Source organism: Pelodiscus sinensis, chromosome 11 (genome assembly GCF_052426305.1).
Source record: "Pelodiscus sinensis isolate ZL-2025 chromosome 11, ASM5242630v1, whole genome shotgun sequence".
Lineage (NCBI taxonomy): Eukaryota > Metazoa > Chordata > Testudines > Trionychidae > Pelodiscus > Pelodiscus sinensis.
The window spans coordinates 10,084,375-10,102,644 of NC_143062.1; the positions used below are offsets into that span (position 1 = coordinate 10,084,375).

The 18,270-nt window shown below is 51.5% G+C and overlaps 1 protein-coding gene across 1 annotated transcript in view; it reads left to right on the forward strand.

Moving 5' to 3' along the window:
* POC1A (POC1 centriolar protein A) overlaps window positions 1-17,805 on the forward strand; it is a 161,852-nt gene extending 144,047 nt beyond the window's left edge. The window contains exon 12 of the transcript XR_012906534.2: window positions 17,686-17,805. The gene's annotated coding sequence lies outside the window, so the exon portion shown is untranslated. The remainder of the gene's footprint in view (window positions 1-17,685) is intronic.
* Window positions 17,806-18,270: the final 465 nt, after the last annotated feature.

Below are 18,270 nucleotides of genomic sequence, written 5' to 3' on the forward strand. Positions count from 1 at the left end.
CTGCCCCAGACTGGGCCTTGCTGAGCTGGGCCAGGGGACAAAGACAGCCGCTAAACCCAGGGGGTTGCTAGGCTCTAATGGAAGCCAGGGAAGGAGCAGCTCCCTCCTGCTCTGCCTCTTACCTGCTCTCCACACCTCCCTGTCCCAGACGGACAGACCCTCAGCTCACCCCTCTTCCCCTCCTGCTGCGGTTCTGAGCTGGGGGAAGGGTGGCAGCCTCCCAAGTCAACCAGGCCCCCCTCATGGCGGAAAACCCGTCTCTCCCCTGAGCCCCACGAGCGCCATCCGACCCCGGGGGATCCTGCAGCCCCAGCCTAGCCACTGTTTGCGAAAGCACAGTAGCAGCGCGCACCTCTCCAGTCCCCGGCCTGCCCACCGGCCAGTTCCCGCCAGGCTCCTAATCCCACAGTCCTTTGCAGACACACCGGATTGTGGGAGCCAGAGGGGGCCGGGGAAGAAACTAGAGATGGATTTCTGGTCCTGGGTGGAAAAGGGGGAGAACCCCGGCTCTGGGGAGGGCACCTCTGAGGTGAGAAGGGCCTCGCGCTCTCTGCTCTGTGAGGTTGGGTGGCTTTGCAGATGGATGTTTGTGGAGACCCATCTCTGTCTCGTTTCACATGGCCCAAGAATCGGCCATCAGCCTTCCAGCTTGTGCCTTGCCGCGGTTGGGAGGTTACTCCCGGATCTCCTGGCCCAGGCTGTTTGTGTGGCGAACTTTCCCCTTTTACATTGATTGCTTTTGCCTGAGTCTCACATAGCAACGCTCCCATGATTCATTCCACAGAGGTCAGCTCTGCTGCCGCCTTCCACTTCGCAGCGCGCTTACAAATCCATCGTCTTGCGTTCCGCTTCCCCGTACGCTGGTAAATCAGTGCCGTCCTGGAGGCCTGACGCCAATGGCCTTGTTCCAGCATCTCTAGCCGCCTCCTGCCCACGGAGCTTTGGTGGCACCCATCACACTAGGCTTTGGGTTACACATGAGTAGGCAGCTCCGAGAAAAGATTTATGTGAGGTTATCTACGTCAAGCATCCTCACCCAATGGTTTCCCCTGACTTGAAATGGGGACTTCAGGTGCTTTGATAAATAGAAGAATAAAATCTTAGGATGGGAGGGAAGTTTTTCGTAATGTCCAACCTATACCTCCCTTGCTGCCATGTAAGCCCATTGCTCCTTGTCCTGTCCTCCGACGTGAAGGAGAATAATTTCTCTCCCTCCTCCTTTTAACCACCTTTTACATACTTGAAAGCTATTCTCATGTCCCCTCTCAGGCTACGGTTACACTGCTGATCTTTTGCAGAAGAAGATATGCAAATTGCGCTCACATTTGTATATCTTCTTCCAGTTCTGTTTGTGGAAGAGGTTTTGCTGCTATTTGGCCCTGTGTAGATTGGGCCAAATGTCGCAAAAAAACCCTCTTTGGTAAGACCCTGTAAACCTTGATTTACGAGGAGTACTGGGTCTTGCAAAAGAGGGTTTTTTGTGACATTTGGCCCTGTGTACATGGGGTCAAATAGTGGCAAAACCTCTTCCGCCAAAAGAATCGGAAGAAGATATGCAAATCGTGCTCACATTTGCACAAAAAAAGGCAGTGTAGCCATAGCTTCAGTCTTCTCTTTTCCAGACTAAACAAACCCAGTTTTCAGCCTTCCCTCCTAGATCCATGTCTTCTAGACCTTTAATCATTTTTGTTGTTCTTCTCTGGACCTTCATCACTTTGTCCAAATCTTTCCTGGCATGTGCTGCCACTTTACTGCACCACAACTTTCTTGCTCGGAGATGTGAAAAATATGCCGCCCCGAGCACAGCAAGTTACAACGCTGAACTCACCAGGGTGCACAGGCTCCTGGTGCTAGGAGCTGTGCCCTTCGTTTGGACAGCCACGTTTTCACTTTAAAGCCCTGCCGCTGTAGACTTAGCCTGAGGTTCTTCAGCAAATATCATGAGACTTGTAATGAAATCGTGAGTGTTGGCAATCCCAAGGGCTGTTGAAATCTGACGTCTGGCCTCGGAGTCTCTGTTGTTTAGAGGAGAATAGCCACGCCAGGCTCATGGGGGCGGGGTTCTCTGCTCCTGGAAGGGGCAAGGCCTCAGGTGGAAGGGGCGGGGCCAGGCAGCAAGTGTCACACACCAGTTGCCCTTAGCCATATGGGGCATGCCCCATCAGCCCTTCAAGTCTCTTGAATTGCCAGGCCGTGGGGCTCCCAGCCCCCTTATCCCTGGGCCTGCAGTTGTTCCTTTGTAAACGGAGAGGACGGGCCTCTTTAACTGTAACGTTAACATCCAGCTTGGCTAAAGAGCCAAAAGACTACACACGTCTATAGCGAAGGTCATTAAAAAACCAAGATTGGGCAAGCCGGAGATCTGTTCCTAATTAACACCAGTTCCCATCCCAGAAATCATCCCATTCAGCAAAAGTTAATCATCTTTGCTCATACACCAAACTCACTCCAAGAGGGAATGAGTCACTCCCCTTGAAATGTCTGATGTTACGAAATCCAGTGTGACTGATGCAACAGATCCAGTCGAGGAATTCAAACTGGCTAGGAGCACAAAGGGCGAAATGCAGCCCTGGTGTAAGTGAAAGCAGCCCGTGGTGGCTGTCCCTGGAGTTGTGCAGGGTTGCACCAGGACAAATTTGGCCTCTCTGTTACTAACCCAGCTCCGAATGAATGGCTCAAGAAAGAATGGGGCGGATTTGTGAATGGAAAAGGCTGGAAAGGTGCAGTAGGGAGAGAAGAATGGAGGAAAAGTTTAAGTAAACAAAACAAAATTGCTAAGCCCAAGGTCTTCTCGGGTTCCTGGAACTGATTAAGTTTTCCTGGCCAGATGGGGGAAGGGCAGATCTAGTGCAGGAACAAAGTGATGTGCAAGGTACCTTAAAGCAAAGTGATCTAGTGTAAACTGCTTCCCTGAGCCATTAACAAATCACAGGCGTTGGGCAGATTCTGCTTGGCCCTGTGAACAGACGGGCAGCCTACAGCCGGCAGATGGATCACAGGAGGGTGACTAGCCCCTGTCCTGCCCAGCTGGAATAGAGCACAGACACATCCACCAGGCTGTCTGAGCCAGAGCTCCAGCGAGGCCTTATGGGATGGGGCTTGTGGTCAGACCGTATGATCTACATCGTCACCTGCTGGAGATTTGAACCACGGCTTCTCTGCAGCACTCCCCCTGTCTCCCTCCGCAGGTTAGTCTTACCTGTCCTTTGGGAAGGAGCAGACTGTCCGATGGGCAGCTAGGCACACAGCTGGCCCCGGCCTGAACAGGAGCACACAGTATGGATTTCTGCACTGGAAGGTTCAGACTTGGGCGTGAGTCGCAACGGTGCCAACATGAAGCCCATGGCCATCCACAGAACTATGCCGTGTTTGTACTGGTGTAACACAGAATCTGCCCTCTTCTCGGCTTTGCTAGTAGCTGAAAGTCCATGCTGTCTCATGGATGTGGCAGTTGGACCACGCACACTATCCGCTCCACCTTCTCTCTCCTGTGGGCAATGGAACTGACGCATGCACATTAGCTGTGCAGCCAGGAGTGGTGATTACTTGAGTTACTTATGTTTGGTGGGAGGTCAGAAGAACAGAAGCATGTCCGTGCTGGGTCAGACCAAAAAGTCATCTAGCCCCAGGTTGACTATGCATTGCATGGAGTAGTAATTCCTTTTGTTTTAAACTTGCTGCCTATTAACATAATTTGGTGACCTCTAGTTTTTATTCACTTGTTCCCATAACCTACGTTTTCCTTATTCACTTTCTCCACATTAGTCATGATTTTATAGATACATAAATTTCTATACATACCCAGCTATACATAGAAAATGATGGGGTTTATACAAGCTGAGCCCATCAAGAAAGCAATCTTGGAGTCATTGTGGTTAGTTGTCTGAAAATATCTGCTTCATGTCTAGTGCCAATAAAAAAACCCTAAGAGTGGGTTTTATTAGGAAAGGGATAAATAAGATGGATAATACCATATTGCTGCTATATAAATCCATGCTACCCCGCCCATATTGAATACTGTATGCAGATTGGATCATCCCATTTAAAAAAAATCTATTGGATTTGGGAAAGGTACAGAGAAGGGCAACAGAAATTATTAGGAGTCCTGAACACATTCCATCGGAGGAGATACTAAAAAGATTGGGACTTTTCAATTTGAAAAACAGATGATTAAGGGGGAACTATGACAGGTCTACAAAATCATGAATGATATGGAAAAATTGCATAAGGAAGTGTTATTTATTCCTTCAAATAGCACAAGAACTAGGAGTCACTCAATGAAATTACTAGGCAGCAATTTTAAAACAAACAAAAGAAAATATTTCTTCATGGTCAGCCTGTGGAACTCTTTGCTGGAGGATGTTGCAAAGGTAAAAACTATAGCAGCTGTGACAGACCCAGGGCAGCTGACTAGAATAGTTTGGTGGCAGGCAGACATAGCGGGAGCTGGGTGAATGGCTGAATAAATTGCCAGAGACTTCAGCCACGTAATTGAGGCAGGAAGGCACCTAAGTTTAATAGCTTGCCTGAAGCAGCAGGCTAATCAGGCACCTGCAGCCAATTAAGCCTGCGGGACTACTTTAAAAGGTTTCCCCTCAGGTAATGGTAGGAGAAGAGGAAAGGACTGAGAGGAGGAAGTGTGTTGGAGAGCTGGGGCTTGCAAAAGGAAAGAGTCACTCAGGTAGCAGGATTATGGGGGGGCTTTGCCCTAATCCTTTGATTTTGCCAGGATGAGGATGGCTCAGTAAGCTGTGACCCTGGCCTCTAGAAAAGGTACAAGGCAGTGTGGAGGGTCACAGCGAGCCTCTGAAGTACAAGAGAGACGGAGCTTTGCCACGCAGGATTTAAAAAAAAAAAACCTAGAGAAGTTTATGGAAAATAGGTCCCTCTAAAATGGTGCCCCTGCCCACACTGGATTTCAAGAAGGAAAAAAAACCCAAACGCACGCACGGGCCCCCTTTATTACATTCCCATTCTCTGACTCCCAGGCCTAGAACACTGAGACGTTATCTCACATAGACAAAATGTTCTTCTGAGTGCATGGGCTCAGCCATGTTACCTGGGTCATAGAAGTTTGGCTCTTCCTCAAAACCCCACGCTGCCAGCCCATCCTTTAGCATCTCACCTAAAGGTTTATTATCAAGTACTAGTGAGTTTGCTGGCTTGAAAGTCCCTCTGGGCCCCAGCCCCACCTTGGATGGGTCATTCGGGCTTTTGTTCAGAGCGTCAGATTGTAGAAATGTTACTCCAGAGACAAGAGCCACGAAGCAGGATTGAAAACAACATGCAGACAAGGCAGCTGCCTTTTGTATTCCCTTTGCCCCAAACACATCCTGTGCAGCACATGGTATGGAAAACCCTTAGAATTCAGTCCATAGGCATGGCCCCCCCCCCCAGTGCCGCCCTTGTGCCTTTCCATTGTACAGCTTCTGGGCCATGAAGCAGGTCTCAACCTGATGCCAATCTGACTGGGGATGTCACCAGATACACTGCACAGCTTGGGCAAGTCATCTGTGCCCTGTGTATCTCTAACTCACTATGCAGCGGTGAGAGAAACATAGAAACAAGATGCTCACAGCAGGGAAAGGATCACATTTTCACAGATGCCTTACACAGCACATCCGGCATCACTCCCGATAGCTCAGAGTGTCCCCCCGATTCCAAACTGCATCACACCCTCCACCTGAAATGGATGCCGAAAGGGGTGTCCCTAGGAATCGCAATGTAGGGTCCTGTTGTCATTACAGCTTTCAGTTTAATGTCACAAGTATTAATGTACATTTTATCAACTCACGTCTGACTACATCAAGCTCTTTATTAAGGCTTCCTTCATGTTCTGAACCTATTTTCCCTCTGATCTCACGCTAATAAGACACTAAGGGTGCGTCTAGACTGGCAAGAACTTGCCAGTTGTCTACACTGGTTGCTTGAATTTGCAAAGAGCACTGACTATGTAATGTACGGAATCAGTGCTGCTTGCGCAAATACTTTCACGCTCCCGCTGAGGGATAAGCCCTCTTGTGCAAGAATACTCGTGCAAGAGGGCCAGTGTAGACAGGCACCTTAATTTTTTGCGCAAGAAAGCTAGATGGCTAAAATGGCCATCGGAGCATTCTTGCGCAAAAGCGCGTCTAGATTGGCACAGATGCTTTTGTGCAAAAGCATCCTTGCCAATCTAGACGCTCTTTTGCGGAAATACTTTTAACGGAAAAACGTTTCCGTTAAAAGTATTTCCGCAAAATCATGCCAGTCTAGACGCACCCTAAAGCTTCCAAGGATGTAATAACCTTGGCAGTTAGCCATGACAGCAATGCGGTAGTGTGCCTCAGTTTCCTTTCTATCCACAGACTAGATTTGTAGATGTATCCCTGCTGTGCCAAGTTCCAAAGTCGCTTACCAGTGTCAATTTTAGTATTTCAGTATCCTAGGGCTCTGGAGAGAGCGTGTATTTTTTCAGTGTTATTTCCAATATGTGTACAGGAGTTTTACTCATGTCAGGCACATTTGACCTTGTGACCAGAGTTGACATCAAAATTAAACCCATGCGAGGACTTAACCGTAATGGCTACCCTGCCTCTGTGCCAGGCGGGTGATTAAGTATTTCGTTTGTGCTGTGTCTCCTGATTCACGGCCAGCTGTGCCCTCTGTGCTGCCAGTGGGGGGCAAGTACTCCTCCCTCCCCTCCAGTGGGAGCCAGGCTGATTGTATCTACTCAGACACCAGCCTGAAAATTCAAAGGGGTCTGGCTCTGAGGGCTGGCAGGAGGGAGTGTGCTGCGGTCTGGGCAGCAGGAAGGCCTGAGGCCCCGCCCCTGCTGGGGCATGGAGCTGGCTCCTCCGCACCTTATCCCGGGACCCTCCGTGGCTGTTGGCCCTGCTGGCAGACACTGCTCTGGGGGCGAGGCAGTTCTCCCTACAGTGGAAGCGACATGTCCAGGGGTGGTTTAGGGGAAGGCCTGGTGTTCCAGGATTAAAAATAAGGCCCCACAGGGAAAGGCACGCCTTTGGTTTGGTTGCGGAGTTCTTAGGCCTGCCCCCGGCTACATCACTAAGTGAGCTCTGCGGCTGACATGCTGCTTCCTCCCCACATCCGGCCTGAGGAAAGCGCAGCGCAAACCCCGGCCCTCGGGCCTCACCGCGTCCGGCCTGGCTCTGACGTGAGATGACAGGCGCCAAGGAGGAAGCGCCGGTCCCTTAATCCAGGGCCCAGTTTCCCATTGAAGCTGACCCACCGGCATCTCCCTCGCTCACTGGGCCAGGTGACAGCCGGGGCCCTGTCCCTTGCCCGGCTGCTTCCATTCTCATTTCCCAGGAACTTTCTTTGATTCCCACACTCCCCTCTTCCCGTGGGCCCAGGGCAAGCAGGCCTTGCACACAGTGCTGGGTCACCTAATTAAACTGCCTGATTGCACAGCAAGGGCCCTTCCCCATTTTCAGTTTCCTTTCCTGTGTTGTGCTACATGCTGCCTTTAACATAAGCTGCTATGGGGTCAGTGGACTAGAGAGACCATTAACTGCGCTGTGCTGGGGATATTTCCTACCCGTGCATTGAAGTCCCTGTTCAAACCACCTCGGGCCCCAGTGGAGACGCAGTGTTGGGGCGGGAAGCCAACGCGGTGCCCGCAGGGGAAGCCCGCGTGAACGGGAGGCTGCCTCATACCTCCAGCGGGTTGTCAGCCTGGTTAGAGAATCTGCCCCGCAGCCCGGCCGGTTCTCCGCGCTGGCACAGCAGCGCCGAGCCACTCAGCCCCCTCCCGCAAGGAAACGTCCCCGAGCGCACTGCAGACACACACCGGCTAACCGCTCTGCCGGCAGCCTCCACCCGGTACCACCGGCCGTGCCGCACACAGGCCCTGAGCACTAACCCGCCGGCACCTCTTGCTGGGCATTGGCCCGCCGCCCTGCTTCCCCGGGCTCGTTACTGGCACTAGGGAGCTTTTCTGCCATTGCTACAAGCGCAGTGAGCTTGCTGCTCAGCACAAGGCTGCGTGTCACCTGGCGCTAAGGCAGCCTGGGCACCTGCTGCTTCCCCAGCAAGAGCAAGCAGGTGGCTGAAGGGGAGGGGGAAAGCAGGCTTAAGTGCGGACAAAGCCTGGGGGAAGCGAGAGGGCGACCCGCGCTGAGGCGGAGCTCCCGGCAGACGGAGAGTGAGGGAAGCAATCCAGGCCCGGAGGGAACTGGGAGCCCCAGAGAGTAACTTGGGAAGAGGGGTAGGAGGTGGTCTAGGGAGCGGCACAGCACAGGGCGAGGAGCAGACCTTTCATTGGCTGCCCTTTTGCGAAATAAAATATCCTGCCTTTCAAAATCAATTTCTCTGCATAAAAATATGGTCCCTCTTCGGGGTTTCCCATTAAAAAATGACAAACACGTGGTCCCGTGGCACCTGAGAGACCCCCCCCAAAAGAGCGAGAGTAGCGTGAGCTTTCACGGGCAAACCCACGCAAGCGCTTAATGGACTGTATCGATTTTCGTGCGTCTCTGCGATGCCGCGGGCCTGCCGGCTGGTTTTAAAGTTACAGGCTAATACGGCCACCCCTCTGAGACTAGTACAAGGTGTTATCTACACACATTTCAGAACTAAAAAAAAAAAACCCTTTAAAAAGTGTTTCTAATTCACACGCCGCACCCTGGGGAAAATAGTGGCGTGTGCAGAGGCGTTCACACGAGTGGGTTTTCATTTTGAGACCTGCTTTCAGTGGCTGGCCAGGGGGCAGTTGAGAAGTAAAAAGGATGTGGGGGACCATCAGGCAGCCAGGGCTAATTAGGGAGCTCGGGCTAACCTGCTCAGCACAAGGGGCTTTTCACCTGAGTGAAAAGGGTCAGCACACAGGAGCCCAGCTGATCTGCTGGCGTCCATGCAGCCCAGCTGAAATCAATGGGGCTGCACTTTGCGAGGGCACAACAGAGCAGAATCTAGCGTGGCAGAGTCGGACTCCTTCCTCCAGAAGGGAGGCATTAAAGGGGCCAGGAAGGAAAGTGGGTTTAAGGTGCCGTTTAATGCATCTGGCTCTTACGGCCTCCTCTCTCCAAAGCTTCTCGTGTGCTTTGGGAAAAGGAAGCTAAAACTTTTGGGGCTATTTTTTCTCTGCCTGTCCTTCTCGGAACGGAAATGCAAAGCAGCTGCATGGAGAAAAGGTGCCTCTTTGCTCCTCCAGCCAACCCAGATTACGGTCGCAGTCTGCGTCCCACTGTCTGCTCCTCTGTCGCAGCTCCACGTACTTCCTGGAGGCTAGCAGCTCCATTGCTCTGCTACTTGCAGGCAGTGGTGAATGTCTGGTCAATTTCCCCTTGACAAGTTATGCACACTGACCATGTTCCTTTTTCCTGTTCCTCTCGCCCCACTAACGTCCGTGACCTTGGCTTGGGTGTTGGCTTGTCTACACACGCAGCTATTCGGCTGCTCCTCAGTAACTCTGCCTTGCTCCCGTTAAGCTGAATGAGAGGATGGAGAATGGCGCCGAGAGACTAGTTCATTTTTGTGTTGGGTGGCCAAAACAAAGCACCAACGTCTAGTTGTTTGAGGATGAAATGAAACGTATCCCCGAGAGTGAGTGGTTTTTATGCTTGGTTTCGTTTTCAGGTGTGTGAAAGGGTAAACTTTGGGGCTTTTTAAAGAACCGTCGCTCAGTTCTAAACAAATCGTCGAAAGTGCCAAAGATTTCAACATTTTCGAGGGGGGGAATCTTCTATCTCCCACCTCAAACTACTTGCTGTGTTCACCCGAATCTGGGAATGGCTTCAGCTGACACACAGCTGCCTTTTTAGGCTTTCCTTGCAAAAAAACCCAGCTCCCAAAACTGCTGCTCTGAAAATGTGGCTTTCCGCTACTAGCAAGTGGAATTGGATCCACAAGCCCTTGCAAAGGAGGCTGGAGAAAGTACAGACTCTTGCTTCCCAGGGACAGGAAACACAGTTGGAAGTGCAGGTTGCTGAGCTTAGTGTCTCTGTAACATAGAGAGGAGAGAATGCAGATTCTGTAGTAAGAGATGGGGCAGAAACCTATATGGAAAAGCGAGGGAGTGAGCCATGTTCTCCGATGGATGCTTGGGTTGAACGTGCACACGAGGTAGGTGTGCCGAAATTCTGACGGGCATGCTGCTTTCATCAGGCGGACACGCATGCATTGTTGTTGGCTCACAAAGCATTGCACAGAATGGGGCAAAGAGGTGGGAAGCCCCCAGTTCCAGACGGAAACCTACTTAGGCTGCCTCTTTGCTGCTGCCCTTTCTTTAGTACACTCTGGTCTCCATGCGTGGGGGTAATGTAGGCAAGGGAAGGCATTGCCTTCCCCAAACTGTCCACGCTCTCCCTCGACCACCTGGGAGGGCTGGAGCCGTAATGCCCCAGGTGCTCTGACACTTGCTGAAGCTGGAGGCAGTAACCTGGGGTGGGAGCCAGGCTAGACTCCACAGGGGGAGGAAGTTGCAGAAGGGGCGGGGCCTCAAGTGGGAGGGGTGGGGCCTTGGGCTTGCTTTCCCCAGCTGGGTCTTCACCCACCACCCATGCTGGTCTCCCCTGGTGTGTTTCTGCCCACTCAGCTCCTACCTTCAGGCTCCCAGCAAGCAGCTATCGTGCACATCAGGTGGGGGGAAACGTGGCCCCCATCTCCTCCCTGATAGCAGGCACTTGAAAGCACTCCTGGTCTGCAGCAGAATTGCTAGGCTAGGTGGCGAGGCAGAGGCTGGGCCTTGGCAATGGAGGTAGATGGGCATCGTCAAGTCCCTGAGTCTGATTGGGAGCCCATGCCACTGTCAGCCCCAAACCACGATGCTGAGGTGCATAGAATTACCTTGGGTGTGCAGCAGCATGGCTGAGATGGGCCTCTGCTCCTTCAGCTCGTTGGCGCGCCAGGGATGGGCAGCCCATCTCCAGGGCTCCGGTCTGATGGGCACAGCAGGCCTCTAGGCTCCTCAAGGGACCAAGCTCTCTAGCAAGGTCTCCAGCTACTGCCCAGCGTGGACGGGACAGGAACTAGCTTTGCTGGGTGTTCAGTGGATCTGCCCGAGTCCTGTGACTTGAGAGAGATTTACGGAGTCCGTTGCCAACGACCAGGAGTCGGCAGCCATCGGCTCTTGGCCTGCCAGGGTAACTCGCGGGCGGGCCCTGAGAAGTTTTGCTGGCGTTAACCATCCATTGGCTGGGAACGGTGGACTGCAGTCACTGGGAGCAGCGAGGGGCAGTGGTTGCAGATGGCCAACGAAATAGAACGTCACGACCCTGACTGGCCAAAAGCCAAAGATTCCCGACCCCTGCCCAGGACAAACGGCCCCCTTTCTACTCCCTTTGCTAATCCATCCCTCTCTTCCGGCCTTCCTAGCTCTTTTCCTCCCTCTCACCCCACAAGGGCCTTGTCTAGCACTCCCCCAGGCAGCCAGCTCTCTTCCCCTGCTGGCTGCCTTCCATGGACAATCGCTCAGAGCTCAGGTTTTCTGGCTGCCTGCTGCTCAGTCCAGCCTGGCCAGCCCTCCCCCAAGCCAGAGCCCCAAGCATGCATGATGCAGGATGCTCTTACAGCTGGCAGGACCTTGGCAGAGCTAGGAGGTGTGGGAGTCCCAGAACTTCCAAGTGGGGAAATCGCTCACTTCTAATCTTCCCATCCACGTGGACGGTCCCCCTCTGGCTGCCGAATGTCCCTGTCCCTCAGCCTCCTCGGTAGGTTGAGTGGTGAGGCCAAAGGACCTGAGGTTCTGGCTTGGGGCAGGAGCGGGCTTTGGGTGTGGCATGACGATAAACACCAGAAATGTCACTTACAGCTGTCGGTCAGCTCAGTGGGATAGTCTCTGACCGCCCTCCTCTCAGTAACGTCACTTGAGAGGGCCGGATCTGGCCACTCTTCCTCACGCTGAGGAGCGGCGTAGTATCGGACCAGTCCCTTTGAATGCAAGGGGGTAGCAAGACAGGTGTGGGGCTACCCAACATATCGGAGCGTCAGATTCTGCTTCCGGGGATTGACTCTGGGCAGCAGGGCTGCGGGCAGGGTTTCCGTCTGCCACCTGGGAAGAGGAAACATCGGTGTCTCTTTAGCCTGGCAGGGAAGACAGCAGCTTCCAGGCGGACTTTCCATCTCTGTTCTCAGCACAGAGCTCCCAGGGAGGTCGTCAGAGGCCTCACGCGGGTGCGGCTCCATGGCGTGGGTTTACAATCCTGTTTTACACCCTTCTAGACGAGCAGTTATGGGAAAGTTGGTGCCCAAGGGCTGCCTGGGAGGCCATGTGACTTGCTGTTGGCTGGACGTCTGTGGTGGCTAAAGGAAGAGTCTTGGTGTAACCCTTTGCCCAGCCTGTTCCCAAGCTGAGCTAGCCTGGAGCCAGAGTTGGGCAGAGAGCTGTTCGCTGCCAGGGAGAGCTGGCCAGGCTGTTTTCCTCTCAGGATCCTCTTGTATTTCCTAAGCCAGGGGCGTTGGGCCCAGTCCTGTAGCCTTCGCTCTGCCAGAGCTCCCAGGGACCTCCCGCTGGCCGACCGTTTCTATAGGAACTGGTTTTCGACCCACAACGATTTTGTCTGCGTTCGGTGGCCGTGCTGGGGTGTCGCGTCGCTGGGAGCGCGGCTGTTCGGTGGTAAAGCCACGTGTTGGATTTGTGGGGTGGGCCCTCTCACACCTGCTGTGGCTGCCCCATCCGGTCCCACAGGGAGCGAGTCTGTGAGGGGCCTACCGCCACCCTCCGCCTCCTCCTGACCCTCTCCGGTTACTCAACTATTCAATGAACCGATATTTAACATCCCTGCTCTCGGTTGTGGGTCCCCTGAGAATTGTCCCACCTGCAGCTAGTCCAGGCAGCAAGCACCGGCTGTCTCTATGCCATGGCCGCCCACTTTTGTTTTGATGGGGCCAGCCGTCACAAGCCCCTTCCTCGGGCAACGTGTTCCCAGCCTGCTGCGCCTGACAGCGAATGTCCGACCTGTTCCATAGCTTTAAAATTGCTTCCCGGACAAACATCCTGCAAAAACTACAGCACTCAGCTGGTTCTTCGGTTTTGGCAAAGAACGGTGCACAGCTGCCTCTGGTAAAAGTGAAGATGTCCGGACGCATCCTAGGTGAAGCCAGTGTTTTTCCCAATTTTTTCCTCTTGGCAGGAGATTGGGACTTGGGAGTTTCCCACTCTGCAGTCAGGAGAACAAAGATCAGAGGTGAATGCTGGGGTTTACCGGAAACTATCGCCACTCCTGAGACATGCAAGGGGACGGCAGAGGGGTTCGGGCGTGGGAAACTTGGTCTCCAGAGAGGAACATGGGTGTGAGCTTTCTTAGCAAAGTTGGCCTGCTTAGTGGAGTGACCAGACATGGAAGAAAGAAACGGCCTACATAGGAGAAGCCATGTGCAGGAAGGGAGGTCCAGGGCTCCATTTGAAGCCCAGAGATGTTCAAGAGAAGCGAGGAAGTAGAGGCAGAGAAGTGGGTGTAGACGTTCATGATTTCCTTCGGGAACTGTACACTGCTTGTTCTCACGAAGGCAAAGAGTGATCTGTTTGGAAAGCCCTAGAAAGCCTGAGTCTGTTGGCTTTGAACGGTCATGTGTCCCCGAAGAGGAGACACAAGACCCCCAAAGAGGTCCCCAGATTGCCCAGGGCTATAACCTTGTGAGCAAAGGGGTATTTAAGCTACTTTGGGGGTCAGCACGGGCTCCAGAGGGCCATGAGGTCCCATTTCTGTGAAGGGAGAAAAGAGAGGCCATGCCCAGGCAGGAAAGACCCAGTGCTGGAGACCGCACAGTCGAAGGATGTTTAAGAGCACATGGACCCAGGGTGTCCAATAGAGACTGTTACTGCAGAGCGAGAAAATTCAAGGTCCAGGCGAAGCAGAAAAGAGACAATGTCAGAGGAGAGGTGAATGGAAATGGAGAGGAGAACCAATGGGAAGAGGAGAGATACGGGCAGGACTGTGCTAGTGACTACTTAGTGAGTATCAAGCTCTTCTCTAGCAATCTTCTGCCATTAATCTCAAAGCCCTGGCCAGCTACTAGATTACGAGGCCTCATAAGAAGCTGGGGATGTAGCCTGCTTATTAGCCCACATGCCACATCATTGCTACCCAGGTGAGCTTGTATGGGTAAAGCTACCCATGCTCAAATCACACCATCCCTTCAACATCAACCCAAGAGGACCCGAGTGGAATGGTGCATTCACCTGATTGCTGCAGTTCTGCGCTGCTATTAATAGCGGCCTTGTAACGCCGCCAGGCAGAACCGAACCTGCGGCCTCTGGAGTTTAGCGCAGGAGCCGCTACAGCATCAGCTAACCGCCAGCTGGCTCTCAGCTTAGGCTGTGGAGCAAACTCATTATGTTCTCTCTTCACGCGGTCTAGGTGGGACAGTGCACCACCGCCAGCACGACTGTCATCTGAAGAAGTGGGCTGTGCCCACAAAAGCTCATGATACCATCTACATGTTTTGTTCGTCTGTAACGTGCTGCTAGACCAGGGGTCACCAACCAGTCGATCGGGATCTGCTGGTGGATCTTGGAGCCTCTGACAGGGGATCCGGACTGGTTTGGCCAAGAGGCTATTATCGAGTGCCAGCACTTCAGCTGCCCCTCCCCCCACTGCTGCGCATCTCCTGCCATTTGCCTTGGAGCTGTTCCTCCACGTCCCCGGGGAGTGTCCTGCTTCCTGTGCAGAGCAGGGAAGGGAGAGGAGGGTGCTGATGTCAAGGTGCCCCCTCCCACTCTGCATTCCATCTCCACAGGCCAGAGACTTGGGATGGAGGGACTTTGCTGACTGCCGTTGGGAGTGGAGCAGGGCCAGGGCAGGGGTGAGCCTGCCTTAGCCCCCTGCACCACCACCCAGGAGCCACCAGAAATAAGTGGTGCCCAGCTGGAACCCACATCCCAAACTCCTACTGCAGTCATGAACCCCTCCTGCATCCCAAGCCCCTACCCTAGTCCCAAGCACCCCAGCATCCAAACGCCCTCCCAGACCCTGCACCTAGAACCCCCAGGCTCAGCTCAGAGCCCCTCTCACACTGCAAATCCCTGAATCCAAGACCAGAGCCTGCACCCCAACCCTCTGCCCCAGCCTGGTGAAAGTGAGGGAGGTTGGGGGAGGGAGGATGGAGTGAGCAGGGGCAGAGCCTCGGGGAAGGGGCACAAATGAGGCGGGGCGAGGGTATCTGGGTTTGAGGTAGATCTCGGATTGCACTTAAATTCAAAAAGTGATCTTGTGTTGAAAAAGGTTGGAGACCCCTGGACTAGACTATTCGTTGATTTTTAAGTTTTTCCAGTTACAGACTAACTCAGCTCCCCCTCTGAAGCTTTTCATCAGCACGACTGTTCCCGAAAGGGCTGTTGGTTTTTGCTGCTTTTTTCCTCCCCAGACCAGAGCTGGTTGCTTGAGCCCGTTAAGCTGTGCTTCTGCAGGAGCCTGGCTCACCGGGCCGCCACCATCTGACATTTCCTCGGGGGGCGGGTGGAGCTCGTGAGTCAGGCTAGGGGCTGCAGCGCAAGTTTTCTGCTGAATACATAGGAGGGTAAATGTGAATTCTAAACTTGCCAGGGAGTATTTTTACCATAGCTCCACATTAACATTGATAAAAATAGTCACAAATTAGTGCCGGGGTGGAAAGCAAAGGCAGACGTTTCTCTAGCGAGTTAACCTCTTGCGCTCACCAGTAGAAGACAGTGTAAACCATCCAACCTCTGCTGCAATACCTCCCCTATCCCAGCAGACGCCCTCTTCACTCAGTGAAATCATTACTGCGTAAATCCACAGCAAATTGAGGGCAACTATTCTGAAGCTTGTAGGAATGCAATGCTGCAAGGAGGCAGCAGCGTCAAAGGTGTCAGCTGGATAGAGCTCTGCACATAGTGTCCTTTAACGTGAACCTGTCAGTGTGAGTGCCGAGGTGGGTAAGATTCATGATTGCTGTTCTGTAAATGGGGACACTGAGGCACGGCGTGTCACTTTTGCTCGAGGTCCCATAGCGATCAGACTCAGTTCTCTGTCTCAATTGTGCCTCTCCTATGAAATGCCTCCGACAGTCTGCCAGTTCCTGAAGGGAGTCAGGAAGGAATGATACATTTTATGTTCAGCAAATCAGGGCTTAAATTCAGCAGGAGCCATCTGGAGCAGAGCGCTGGCAAATTTTTTTCAAACCTGCAGGAGGCACCAGGGCCCCTGGGTGGAAGACTCAAGCCCCAAGTCCCACTGCCCTGCAGCTGAATCCCAAAATTCAAAATGGAGGGAAGGGCCTGGGAGGCTCTGGAAAATATTGTGTGTTTTTAAACCCTAATCGGGTAGGGACTTTTCCACCTTCCTCTGCAACAATAATTAGTATCTCGTGTTAGAGGCAGCTTATTAGATTAGATGGGCCAGTGGGTCCACATTATGTTCCTAATATTGGAAGCACTCTCGGTCATTATAAAGTGCGCTGCTTAAAAAGTGGGAAGGGAAAAAATCTGTTTTAAAAATGTTGTTCTTCCAACAATTCTGTAAACAACAGACACACATTTTGGGCTGAAATTTTGATTTTTATAGGAGACTCCCCCTGTTCTAAGCCCTTTCCCCTCCACCTCCAATTTTGCCACTGAAAAAACAAAAATCGAGAATCAACCCCCAAAATATTTGGCTCTCACAGGAAAAAAGTCTAGAAAGAATTACAGAAAGAGACTTCTGAACAACAAATCATTTACAAATTTGATACTGTTGCCTTGGATTTGAATAAAGACATTAACCGGTTAACACACTACAAAATCAATTTCCTCTGCCTTTAACATCTGCATTTTCACAGCAAAAACTATGAATGGGACACATCTAGTCCACTTCATTAGATGTATAAAATCATGAGTGGTATAGAAAAAGTGAATAAGGAAAAGTTATTTATTTATTCCCACAATATAAGAACTAGGGGGTCTCTAAATGAAATTAAGAGGTGGAAAGTTTAAAACAAACAAAAGGAAGTTTTTCTTCACACATCACACAGCCAACCTGTGGAACTCCTTGCCAGAGGATGTGGTGAGGACTAGGACTTTAACAGGGTTAAAACAAAAAAGCTAGATAGATTCATGGAGGTTAGATCCATCAATGGCTATTAGCGAGGATGGGTAGTAATGGTGTCCCTAGCCTCGGTTTGTCTGGAAATGGGTGACAGGAAAGGGATCACGTGAGGATTACCTGTTGTGATCCCTCCCTCTGGGGCCTCTGGTATCGTCCACTGTCAGCAGACAGGATACTGGACTAGCTGGACCTTTGGTCTGACCCAGTATGGCCATTCTTATGTTCATTAACACAGGTCCTACAATTGACAGGTAACTGCTTTTGCTATTATATATATCTTGGATTCTGTTATTTCCACTCCAACTCATCTGATGAAGTGGGTTTTACCCACAAAAGCTCATGATCCTATGTATCCTTGTTAGTCTCTAAGATGCCACAGGACTGTTTGTTATTTTTAAAGTTACAGACTAACAAGGTTACTCCTCTGAGGCTTTTTGAAAAAAACTTGGAAACTTTTGAAAAACTTCTTTTAATGAGAGAGATCCATTTTTGATGGCAGTTGAAAGGGAAATATTTTTATTTTAAAAGTATTGACTAGCTCTAATTAGAAACTTCTTGACTGTAGGAGTCATTAGAGATGCTGAAGTGATAAGCTGTCTCTGAGTACAGAGAGATTCTGCAGGATTTCAATAACGCTACTTTGGGAAAGTACATCTACCCATCAATTTTATTGTCTTTACTGGCTTGTTTTTTCCTGCAGGCATTGATCTGAGACCAGTAGACAGCAACATTCCTCTTTACTAAGATTTCAATTATTCTCTCTGCTTGATCTTGTGATCAGAACTTACTCTGGGAGCAGTAACCGGGATGAGATCAGTGCAGGTAGGTGTTTGCTAACAATACTATTACCTCATATGGTGTCATAATGTAAGTGTATGGTGTTAATTTCTAACCTCGTGAGACAATGACCCAAATGCAGGAAGACATTAAAACACAGCAGAGGGGAAAGTATTAACCAATGTGGAGTTGACGTCTTTATTTTGTAAATTGCTAAATCCATTGATGTCCTCAGGAGATCTGATGGTAGAGGAAGGAGGGATGGGTAAAGGTGATAAAGCCTGAGACCATGGGAAGGAAGAAGAGAATGAATGGCATGGAAGAGAAAGCAAAGGATATTAGCTATTCTGCAAATGAAGAAATCGATATTTGAATTTGCCACTTGTGAGGCAAACCCTATAGAAGAGTGTTTCTTAAACTTTTTAAGACGGAGGAACACAGTTTAAGAAACACGGAGGTTGCCTGCCCCTTTAACTGTGCTGAGGAACACAGTTTAAGAAATACTGCT